General features: G+C 52.8%; 2 long non-coding RNA genes across 2 annotated transcripts; both read right to left on the bottom strand.

Annotated features, from left to right (window-relative positions):
• Nucleotides 1–1,559: 1,559 nt before the first annotated feature.
• On the bottom strand, nucleotides 1,560–3,113 carry LOC138684764 (uncharacterized). Its single transcript, XR_011324028.1, has 2 exons — nucleotides 2,586–3,113; nucleotides 1,560–1,936 (listed from the first exon to the last, which is right to left on the bottom strand). It is a non-coding gene; the product is annotated as an uncharacterized lncRNA (long non-coding RNA).
• Nucleotides 3,114–6,661: 3,548 nt separating this feature from the next.
• Nucleotides 6,662–9,303, bottom strand: LOC138684765 (uncharacterized). Its single transcript, XR_011324029.1, has 4 exons — nucleotides 8,673–9,303; nucleotides 8,022–8,175; nucleotides 7,035–7,831; nucleotides 6,662–6,830 (listed from the first exon to the last, which is right to left on the bottom strand). It is a non-coding gene; the product is annotated as an uncharacterized lncRNA (long non-coding RNA).
• Between the last annotated feature and the right edge of the window lie 717 nt (nucleotides 9,304–10,020).

Here is a 10,020-nt window from a genome sequence, read left to right as displayed (position 1 = left end):
CCGCGCACAAAGCCCGCACGCCGCTCCGCCGCCTCCCCGCCGCACCGCTGCCCTCCGGCACCGCTCCGCGCCGCTCTCCCCCCGCCGTGCCCCGACGCTGCCCTCCCCCCCCGCCCCCTCCTCCGCGCAACCTCCGCACACTCCTCTTCTTCGCGCATCCACGCTGCCCCTCCGCACATTGCTCTGCTGTAGTGACCCCTCCGCCCCCCCCAAGTCCCCCCCCGCCCCGCGCACCAACGCCGCACATGGCTCTGCCGGCCGGCGGCACAGCCGCTGCTCCGCTGCCCCCCGCGCACCGCTCCGCTGCCCCAGGGCCCACATTCCTCGGCTTCCAGAGGAGCCCCGCAAGAGGAGGAGCCATTACCGAGCGGGCACTCCTAGCTACCGGCTGGGCGATGCGCAAAGAACAATCCTCGCGATGATAATAATAGAAAATGTATTTATTTCCCATTAATCGACTTTACATGGTTCAGCCCAGGAAAAAGCGAGAGGTCGAGTCACCACTACCTCGAAAAACCACCGCGGCTACCGCACCGCTCCAGTACTCCCCCACGGCCCCGTTACCTGCTGCTGACAGCTGCCCCAGCGGGCACCCATCCCGTGGCAGCGGCGCCTCCTCTCCGCCGGGCTGAGCCGTTCAGTCCGCCAGTCCTAGTTAGTCTCGGGTTCCGTTGGTGAGTACAGGCTGTCGAGCTCTTTATTGCTTTCTCTCCCCCCCTTTTTTTTTTAATTTTCTTTTCTAATTTTTAACTTATTGCTATTATTTTTATTATTAACGTTATTATTATGTTATGTTCTAGCGAGATCTTTCATGCTGCCTTGAGGATCCGCTCTTGGCATTCACCGCGTGCCTTAATTGTATGACATTAAATCAAGGTCCGCTGTGAACACGGAGAGTCAGAGCCTTGGAGCGCTCTCTCTCTCTCTCCCTCTCTCTGGAAGCAGAATAGCAACTGATCCCCGAAAAAACCCGGTCATTTCCCTCCGCCCTAGTCCCATCCTGGCCTGGGCTGCATGTAATTCATGCTCGAGTTTTCTTACTAGCCCATCTGTTGTTTGCAATGCCCAGGAAGCTGTTAAATACGTATTTACTGGATTAAAAAAAAATAATAGAAATTAAGCGTGTGCCTATTACGCACTTCCAGGCGACTGCTTTAATTTCGCCAGCGTCTTCGCGTGATTTTGAACGCAGGAGTTGGCTCTCCCCGACTCGACGTCTGTGGTTTGGCATCCCTGGCTGGGAGGGACCGTGTCTCTCCGGCTGCCTCGGTCCGCCTGGTCCTGCGGCTCCGCTGGAGCGCGGGTGAGGGGAGCCCGCACCCCCAGAGCATCCCCGCTCCTCTCGGCCGGGGAGGGGAGAGGGGATCTTTCGGCAGTGAAAAATGAAAGGGCAGGACCTGTCATCTTTCTTTGCAAAGCGGAAAAAAATTTAACTCACTCGCACCTGCCCCTTTCCCGGGAGGGTCTGGGCAGCCCATCTGGCCTGCCTACACTGAACTGGGCGAGTGAGGAAACGAGAGGTAAAGTCATTGCAGTAGTAACAAAAAAAAAATTAAAAATCAGCCTAAGCTTTTTTTAATTATTATTACGCTTATTGCCATCTTTCACCGCTCAGGACGGGGACCATTCCTTCTCGGTGCCGATGGCACTCCGGGGAGGAGCGGGGCGGCCGGGCACCGTGCATCGCCCTGCGAGCTCGACCCCGGCCGGACCCCAGGAACCGGGGGGGGCTGACCTCGACTGCTGCCTCGGCGCCAGGGCCCGGGAGAGAGAGAGGAGGCGAAGCGGGCTGCGCTGCGGCTGCCGGCGGCGGCCGGGCTCCGGTGGCGAGCTGGGCTTCGCGGAGACTTTTTCCCGTGGCTTGCCGGGGCGTCCGGGGGCAAGCTGGGCAGGCGGCTCCGGCCCCCTCGGCACCGCAGCTCCTGCGTGCGGCCGCCTGGAAAACAGACAAAGCGAGAGCGTTAGAAAGGCAGGCGGGGAGGGAAGGCAAGGCAAGGCAAGGCAAGGCAAGGCAGGCGGGGAGGGAAGGGCGCCGGGAGCCCGCACGCCGCGCGGTTGCCAATGACAAAAGGGAGAGAGGGGGGAGTCAAAGCAGGGGAAGGGCGGGGAGGGAAGGGGAAGGGGAGGAAGGGAAGGAGAGGAAGGGAAGGGGGGCCACACGGACTGACGCGGAGCTGGGGTCGGCCAGACCCGAGCCTCTGGAGCTGCTCGCTCTGCGGCCGAGGAGGGACGAGGCGGAACGCCCATCACCGCAGCGCCGGGGCGAGCGGGCACCTGGGTCTCTGCAGCGCGGTGGGAACCGGCCAGCCGCGGGCAACCGCAGAGAGCAACCTGCTTGCCCGCCGCTGCAAAAATCCCCGGAGAGCAAACGCAGGAGAAAGCTTAAAATTAAAAGAAAAAAAAAGAAAGGGATAAAATAGAAGGGGGTAGGGAACAGCAGTTCCCCCTTCTTTCTCCACCTGAAGAGCATACGAGAGCAAAAAGCGAAATCCATGGGGAGAAATCCAAGCATCCAAATAAAAATAAGAATTATGAACACACTCCAAATATTAAAAAAATGGTAATAAAAAAGAAAATGGTCAAACCTGCAGAGGGCTGGCGGCTCCTCCGCCCAGTCGGAGCCGCGGAGGGCAGGAGAGCAGGAGAGCCCCACTAGCTGCTTTCGGGGGGTAGGAAGCGGTCCGGTCTCTCCCCCTCGCTTGCTGCTCCAGAATTAGGGATTAATGCCTCTCCAGCCAAACAAATAAGGCATCTGCCTTCAGTACAAGAGGATTACACGGGGCTGCTGACGTCACCAGCCAGGCAGATGTTGGCTCCCAAAGTCCTGATCATCTCCCGTGTCCTTGAAACCCGGCACAATCCCAGCCCCGCGCCGCCCGGCCGGGTCCCCGCAAGGTCGAGGGGGACCTGCTCGGAGGGGACCCCGCCGAGCCGCTCACTCCCAAAACGCCCTCTCGCATCGTCGGGAGAGAAAGGTGTGAAAAGCCGAGCCTGGCAGAAAGTTCAACCCTCCCCCTTCCCTCCGGGTCCTCTCCTCCCCCCCCCCCCCCCGCCTTCCTCCCACCTCCCCAACCTCAATGTCACATGAATCTGTACAGTCATAGCGAGGAAGAGGAGCCTAGTCCCCGGCTCACCCAGAGGCCACCCTCCCCGCACGGCAGCCGACCCCCCCTCACTGCGGCACCGCCGCCGCCCCCCCGGCCCCGCACCGCCCCAGCCTCCGGTCCGTCCCACCCCGGAGGCTGGCACAGGGCCGGGAGAGCAGCGGAGCCGCGCCGGGCCAGGCCGGGCCGAGCCGGGCCGGGCCAGGCCGAGCCCCCGCGGGCTTTGTTCCCGCTGTGCCCGTCCCGGCGGGGCAGCGGACAGAAGCGGCTCGCCGGCCGTGAGGGGGACAGCCCGCTCCCGGGGCCCCGGGGCTACGCGGTGCCTCTGCGGCAGGCAGGCCCCTTGGGGCGGGCAGCAAGCCGAGCCGGGCCCGGCCGAGCCGAGCCCGGGCAGGGAGAGAGCGCGGAGGTCGCTCAAGGCCTCCTGTCGCCTTGGGGGGGCCGGCGGGAGGCACAGAGGTAGGGGGGGTGTCCTGGCTAAGGGACCTCGAGGTTGCTTTTGTGCAGTTCTTAGGGGGAGGCAGGGCGGTTTGTCATTCTTGGAGCTTAGCCCTGAGTTTGCTGATAGCTGTTCTGGAGCTGTGGGGTGGAAGTGCCGCAAAGAGCATCTGAAAGGGGAGTCCAATTAGAAGCGTGATCAAAATAAAAAAAGAAATTTGCCTGAGAGCCATGTCTGTTGCCTTTGCTGTGGCATAAAGTCCATGACTCATCACCGCTAGTCCCTTTGCATCAAACAATGGTTTCAATCATTTCGGTACAGCAGAAAGGCAAAGTAAACGATGTGACATAACGGAGTGGGATGAAGAAGGGATCGCCAGTACCTAGGCTCCTGTTGGGTTGAAGTTGCTGTTGTTGCTCAAAGGACCTGTTTTATAGATCTGTTCCATATTATCCTTGTCCGTCAAAGTGGCATTTAATTTTTCCAATTGTGGAACTTGGTCACTGATAAAATCAATTTAATTTACACCACTGTCATTCAGCCGATCCGAGCAGGAGATTTATTTTCGGCTCGGAGTTGAAGGGGAAAAAGCAATCGTATGCAGAATGGACAGATCCTTTTACTTCTTTTGCGGGCAGTAAGCAGAGAAATCACTAGCGCGGCATTTTTAACAGAGTTTTACCCTCAAGCAGGAGAATTATAAATGTAATTTCTCGAGTCTTCTGCGTGGAAACCCGAGCAGCCACAAGAAAGGGAAAACAAGACAGGCAGACCAGCTCGGTTCCCCGCCGTTCTGTGGGGGCAGGCAGCCGCCTCACCCCCTTTTTCCCCCGGGCTGAGCCGCGGCCCGGCCCCGGCCGCCCGGCCGCCCGCCCGGTCCCTGTCCATGGTGCTGACCCGCCGGCGGCAGCGCGGCGCTGCCCTCCGCGCCCGTGCGGGCGGCACTGCGCGCCCCGCCGCGCCCGCGCTGCCAGCCGCCGCCCAGGGGCCAGGGACGCTGCGGGGCGTCCCGGGGCGCTTCTCAACCCGCATGGGCTTTCTGGTTATTAGTACTAGAAATCAGTTTGTTGCTGTTGGTTTTTGGTTGGTTTGTTTTTTGGGTTTGGTTTTTTTTTTTAATTCAGCACCTTGGAAGGAGGTGCGGGGCCGGGGGGGGGGAGGATTTGCCTTTCTTGGGTTTTATTTGATAGTTCGCCTGTTTCAAAGTGCTTTTAATCAGTGACGCCTGGGCAAGCCCACATTACAATGAAAAGTGGTTAATATCGGACAACGGTCTTAAAACCTCGGACTCTCATTTGTTTCCTTAAACGGATTAACGTGGAAATTCAGACGCGGTTTTCGGTAAGTGGTACCTACCTACCGGCTGACCTGAAAAGAACTGACAACATTGCAAACTATTTTTTTCATTGCATGTTACAGCGGGAATAACTTGCACACGATGGTTAAATATGCTCTAAAATCTCACGTTACGTATATATGACCTCTTTCCGAGCCTAAAGTTCTTTCTTGCTATGTGGCTACATGCATACACTCTTTCACACACACACATACATGTATGTATACATAAAGTTTAAATAATTTAGTGGAAAACTCAGATCGTCGGTTCACGAGTCTTTTCTCAGATGATACCCCCTCCTCCCCAATTTGCTAACGTTGCTCCTTCTTAGCATTTTAAAGCAAGGACAGGTCTCGGATTATTTCTTCGGTCCCCCCCTCTTCTCATAACGTGCTCCCCTGCGTTGAATAACGTGGGCTAAGAGCAGCTGAAATAGCCGCTCCGACGCAGGAGGCTCTGAACGCAGCAGCTTTAGAAACTGTGCACTAGCCCTGCAAGGAGAAATGTGTGGGCTCTCTCAAATATGAGGTACTACCGGCTAGGGAAAAGGCAGAGCTGCAGCCATTCACACTTCATGGGCTGGGAGACTTCTTTCAAAAGAGCCCTGAAGTATTTAGGATTTGGGGGAAAACCCTTGTACCGGAAGAAAATGGCCTAAACACAATAGGACTCGCCATTTTTTCCTTCCAAAGCACAAAGCAGCTCCGCGGCTTCAGCACCACACAAAGGAAGCCCAGACCCTCTGAATTCTCTTACATTTTCCCCCACGATTTCAAAAGCCTTCCCCTCTAACCGATCCGCTTTCCCAGGAGCGCTCACACAGAAAGAAAGAAAGAAAGGAGGAAGGGGAGGGGGAGAAAAGCGACTAGGCTAGGCGAGAGGGAGACAGTTTTGATCTTAGTTTATTTAAATCAAATCCTGCCAGGGAAAAGTACCACTATCACATGTGCACTTGAGGCGGGGGGGGTGGGGTGGGGGGAAGGAAATCCCCAAAACCAAACCAGCTGGAAAGCTGTTTTGACCACCGCATTCCTTCAAGCTGGGCGGACTCACGTTGCACCACAGAGACTCGAGCAGGACTACCCTGCCTGACGATGTGTGTGTACACACAGGCGCGCACATCCCCGTGCCAGAAAAACGCATTTCCAGCCCAGCAAAGCCCCCAGACTGATGTGCAAAATCGCCCTCTGCCCCCCGCGCCGCCCGCGCCCGCGGGAGCTCCGCACCCCCGGTTGCTGCCCTGCCTCCGCGCCGCGCTCCGCTCCGCCGCGCTCCGCTCTCCCTCCCCTGGCTTTTATTTTCTTATCTGAGTAACTCGGCAAAAGGCTGATAAAGAGGGGATGATATTTAAAAAAAAAAAAAAAAAAAAGGAGAGAGAGAGGGAACAACAAAGAATCAAAGCAAACCCGAACAACCCCAACCTAGACCACAACAGCCTCTCACTATCATTATGAAATGCAGCAAGAGATTTTGTACTTACAGCCAGCGCTAAAGTGAGTAATCCTCATCCCAGCGTGGTTGGGTTTGGGTTGTGGTTTTTTTTCTCTCTTTTTTTTTTTTGTCGGTTTGTTTTTAAGTACTTGTTTGTTCCCATCGTCCATGGCTCGGAGTGAATGCAAGCAAAAACGGCTGGTTAGCAGGAATAAAAATAGAAGCGATTTCATTGTGAAAATGCAGCAAAGAGGCAAGATGCTGTGTTTCTCCTAATACTTTCTGCTTGGGAACCAGCAGCTCTGAGCTCAGGAAAGCAGGACTCTGTGTGAGTCTCCCCCTCCTCTCTCTCTCTCTCACACACACACGAACACGAACACGCACACACACACATACACACTTACTTTTCTTCGTCTTCCTTTTTTTTTTTTTTTTTTTTCAAAAGAGGGCAGGTCGTTCCCTGAATCCCAATGAGTTAAGTCAGTCACTTTCCTTCGCATGCATCACAGCCTCCTTAGAGCTGCAGGCACAAAAGAGCATTTAGCTGCCTCCAATTTGTGTAGCAGGCCTGTCCTTAATTTGGGTTTTTTGGTGTTTTGTTTTTTTTTTTAAAGTATAATTAAATCATGTATTTCACTCAATATAAAAATACCATGTCCCCAACTTTGACGACTGAACCACTAATTGTAACCTTTTAAGTAAATTCCTGAACTTGTATGCATACTTAGCTGGTCTGCAGGGGCTTCACAAGAAATTGATGCACAGTATTTCTCAGCTGTGCAGACCTGCACCCTGCCTCCTGCAAAGGTCAGAGCTGTACAATCCACAATTACTTTCCAACCAAGTCTTATATCAACAAAATCTCCTTGAAAGGATTACAGGCCTTTAAAAATAAAGCTTTAATCTTAAATATACATGGTGGCATATTCCATTTCAATCAAATATGAGGGATTGTTTAAAAAAGTAACTACACACACATACATGTGTTTTCATGCAGGGTTACTTTTTCCAAGTGGATGGAGAAAAGCGTAAGCACGGTGGTACTCACTCCACATTTCAGCAGCTATTTTATGCCGATTCTTTCTTCTAGCCAATACAGGAACATCCATGTGTACGTGTGCATATATATGCATATACATAGGTATATACAAATTTTATCTTTTAAAAATATACACATATAAATAAATACATATTTGTGTATGACAGAGTGTGGCTAGCCTGGCCATGTCAAGGGCTGAAACCCGCAGGGCTGGCAGAAGCCTGTCATGAGGCAAATGAAGCGCCAAAGCGACCCAGCGGTGGCCCTTGCCGGTGTGGAGCTACAGCGAGAAGAAAGGCAGGTCTGCGCCGGGGTCGGTGGGCACAGCCGGGAGGCCAGGGGCCCTGGGGGACACCAGGGGACTGCGAGGGGCAGGGGCCACCCCGACATCTCGGTCACCTCAGGAGTTCTTGACACTTTCTTTGCATCCTTGTCATCTCCTAATTCCAGCTGCACTTGCTCAAATGGGTGGTAATCCGACTCTAGAGGAGATTAAGGAACCAGAGATAGCTGCATTTAGGATTACCGAAAGGAAATGAAGGAATCTAATCCACTCCCACCCCTTACGTTACTGGGTTTCAATAAGACTATACCACCTTTTAGGATTTTAAACAAATGAAATCGCTTGAAGAAGGGGACAGAAAGAGACCAAGTGATAGAGAGTGTGTTTACCCATTAAATGAATTGAATAGCAGAGGATTGCAAAGGCGGCCACGGCCGAGCTGCCTTCTTCTGCATCCCAATAACCACAGTATTTGAACGGGCCCAAGGCTAGCAGCTTCCTCAGAGCTCTCCTCAGGACCAGGACAGGTTCAGGAAGGCCACGCTGGAGATCCATGTATGAATTGCAAAATCAATCTAGTACTGGTTTGAGCTGCAATATGACACCCCCTCCCCCACCAAATTCCAAACCTCAAAAGCCAAAACCCCACAATATAATGCGAAGCTCTAAGTATGTTGTTTCTGGTCAAGAAGAATTATCAGTAAACCTTAGAATGTCCTTGGCTTCAGAGGATTGCTTCTGCTCTATTCTTGATTGTGTAGCACCAAAAAGAAAATAACTAGCGCTTACTACAGTGATAAAGTCCTCTTGTTTTTTCCTAGTTTCACTTTAAACCCAGGGAAGAGCATATCCCTTTGCTTCCAAAGATATAAGCAGTCTACAGAAAGAGGACTGAGCTAACCTAGTCCTCAGACCAGTTCCTCCTCCTTTGGAAAGACTGTAACATGAGTAACACGGAATTAAAAAAAACCAACCAACTGAAAAGAACTGCCAAACAACCAACCCAAACAAACGAAAAAAACACCCCAACAAACCCAAACCTGTGAAATCTAAAGGTGTTTTCTTTTTGTCATTTCAAATATAACCTTCCCCTTTCCCAGACGATTTTTATATTTGAAGTGCTAGACTGCCTACAAGCAGCCTCTCTAAATAATATTTAATGTGAATATGCTTAATTGTATCGAGCTTCTTCATATACTGATTATCCTTGGTGCATTATCGGGGTAGTCTATAATGCTCTTGGGTTGCAAGGAAAGAGACTTAACAGGAGGGAAAAAAATGGCTAGTCATCTCTGAGTAAGATTTTGTTTTGTAGAGTGCTTGTCATGGTCCTTTGCAAGCCTGGAAGCAGCAACGTGAATCAAAAGCCTCGGAAGAAGACCTACGTCGACAGAGGCTCCATATATAGCAGGCGCTAATTATTAAAGCTCATTCCCTGATTTAGGACTCTATTTTCCTTAGCAAGCTCGTCATCCTGACACAACGCAGCTCAGGATGTTTGTTCAAAGCTTATGAAAATGTAACCCAACTCATTGCTAGAAGTTGTTGCTAATTAGTTGATAATAAACTTCTCCGGCCAGGACACAAAAGTCTTTCAGAAGTGCAAGGTGTTCTTTGTGATGCCCTCACAAGGGGAATTAGCATATCAATTCGGCAGGGGAACAATACATCAGGGCGCTCGCCTTCCCCCTCCTCCTCCTCTCCCCCCCCCGCCCCCCCTTTCTCCCCTTCCTAACGTTTTAAGTGGATGCGGTGGGCATGGAAGCGAAAGGCTGGGGTCCCCGGGGCTGCGGCAGCTCCGGGCTGAGCCCGCCGCGCTCATCGCACTTGTGGCCGCGTCCCGCTTTGGAAACGAGCCCCTGGGCGTGCGGGGCTGGCGGACCACCGGGCAGCCCACCCCTCACACCGCTGGCTTTACGACCCCTCCTCTGTGGCGCTGACAAATGGAGATAGCTGGGGGTTCGCGAGCCCCCGCCCTGCCTCCCCCTCCCCTCGCCACCGATGAAAGGGTTTCAGCCTGAAAGCCTTTTGCAAATGGATGTTTTACAACGCCTCCCGCCCCCGCCAAGGTAATTCTGCTACCCAATATCCTTAATAAAGACTGTTGTTCCCCCTTCAGTTGTTAAAGGTTTCTCTGACAGACTGGTCTTTTCTCCTGCACCTCCAAAGGGTGGATTTCTAGACCTCCCTATGCAGGTGTAAACACGGAGAGAAAGCAATGGTCCTGATAAAAATGTTCAGTCAGTTATAAATTCAAATAACTGAGGGGGAAGAAATCCCATTCTTAGCAATTTAACAGGAATTTGTCCTATTGATTGCAACCTCCTCCTGCTCTTTTTTTTCTCTTTTTTTCTCTTTTCTTTTCTTTTCTTTTTTTTTTTTTTTAAG

The sequence above is a fragment of the Haliaeetus albicilla genome, chromosome 3, assembly GCF_947461875.1.
Source record: "Haliaeetus albicilla chromosome 3, bHalAlb1.1, whole genome shotgun sequence".
Taxonomy (NCBI): domain Eukaryota; kingdom Metazoa; phylum Chordata; class Aves; order Accipitriformes; family Accipitridae; genus Haliaeetus; species Haliaeetus albicilla.
Note: the sequence above shows the minus strand (reverse complement) of the source record. Positions and strands in the feature narration are given on the sequence as shown.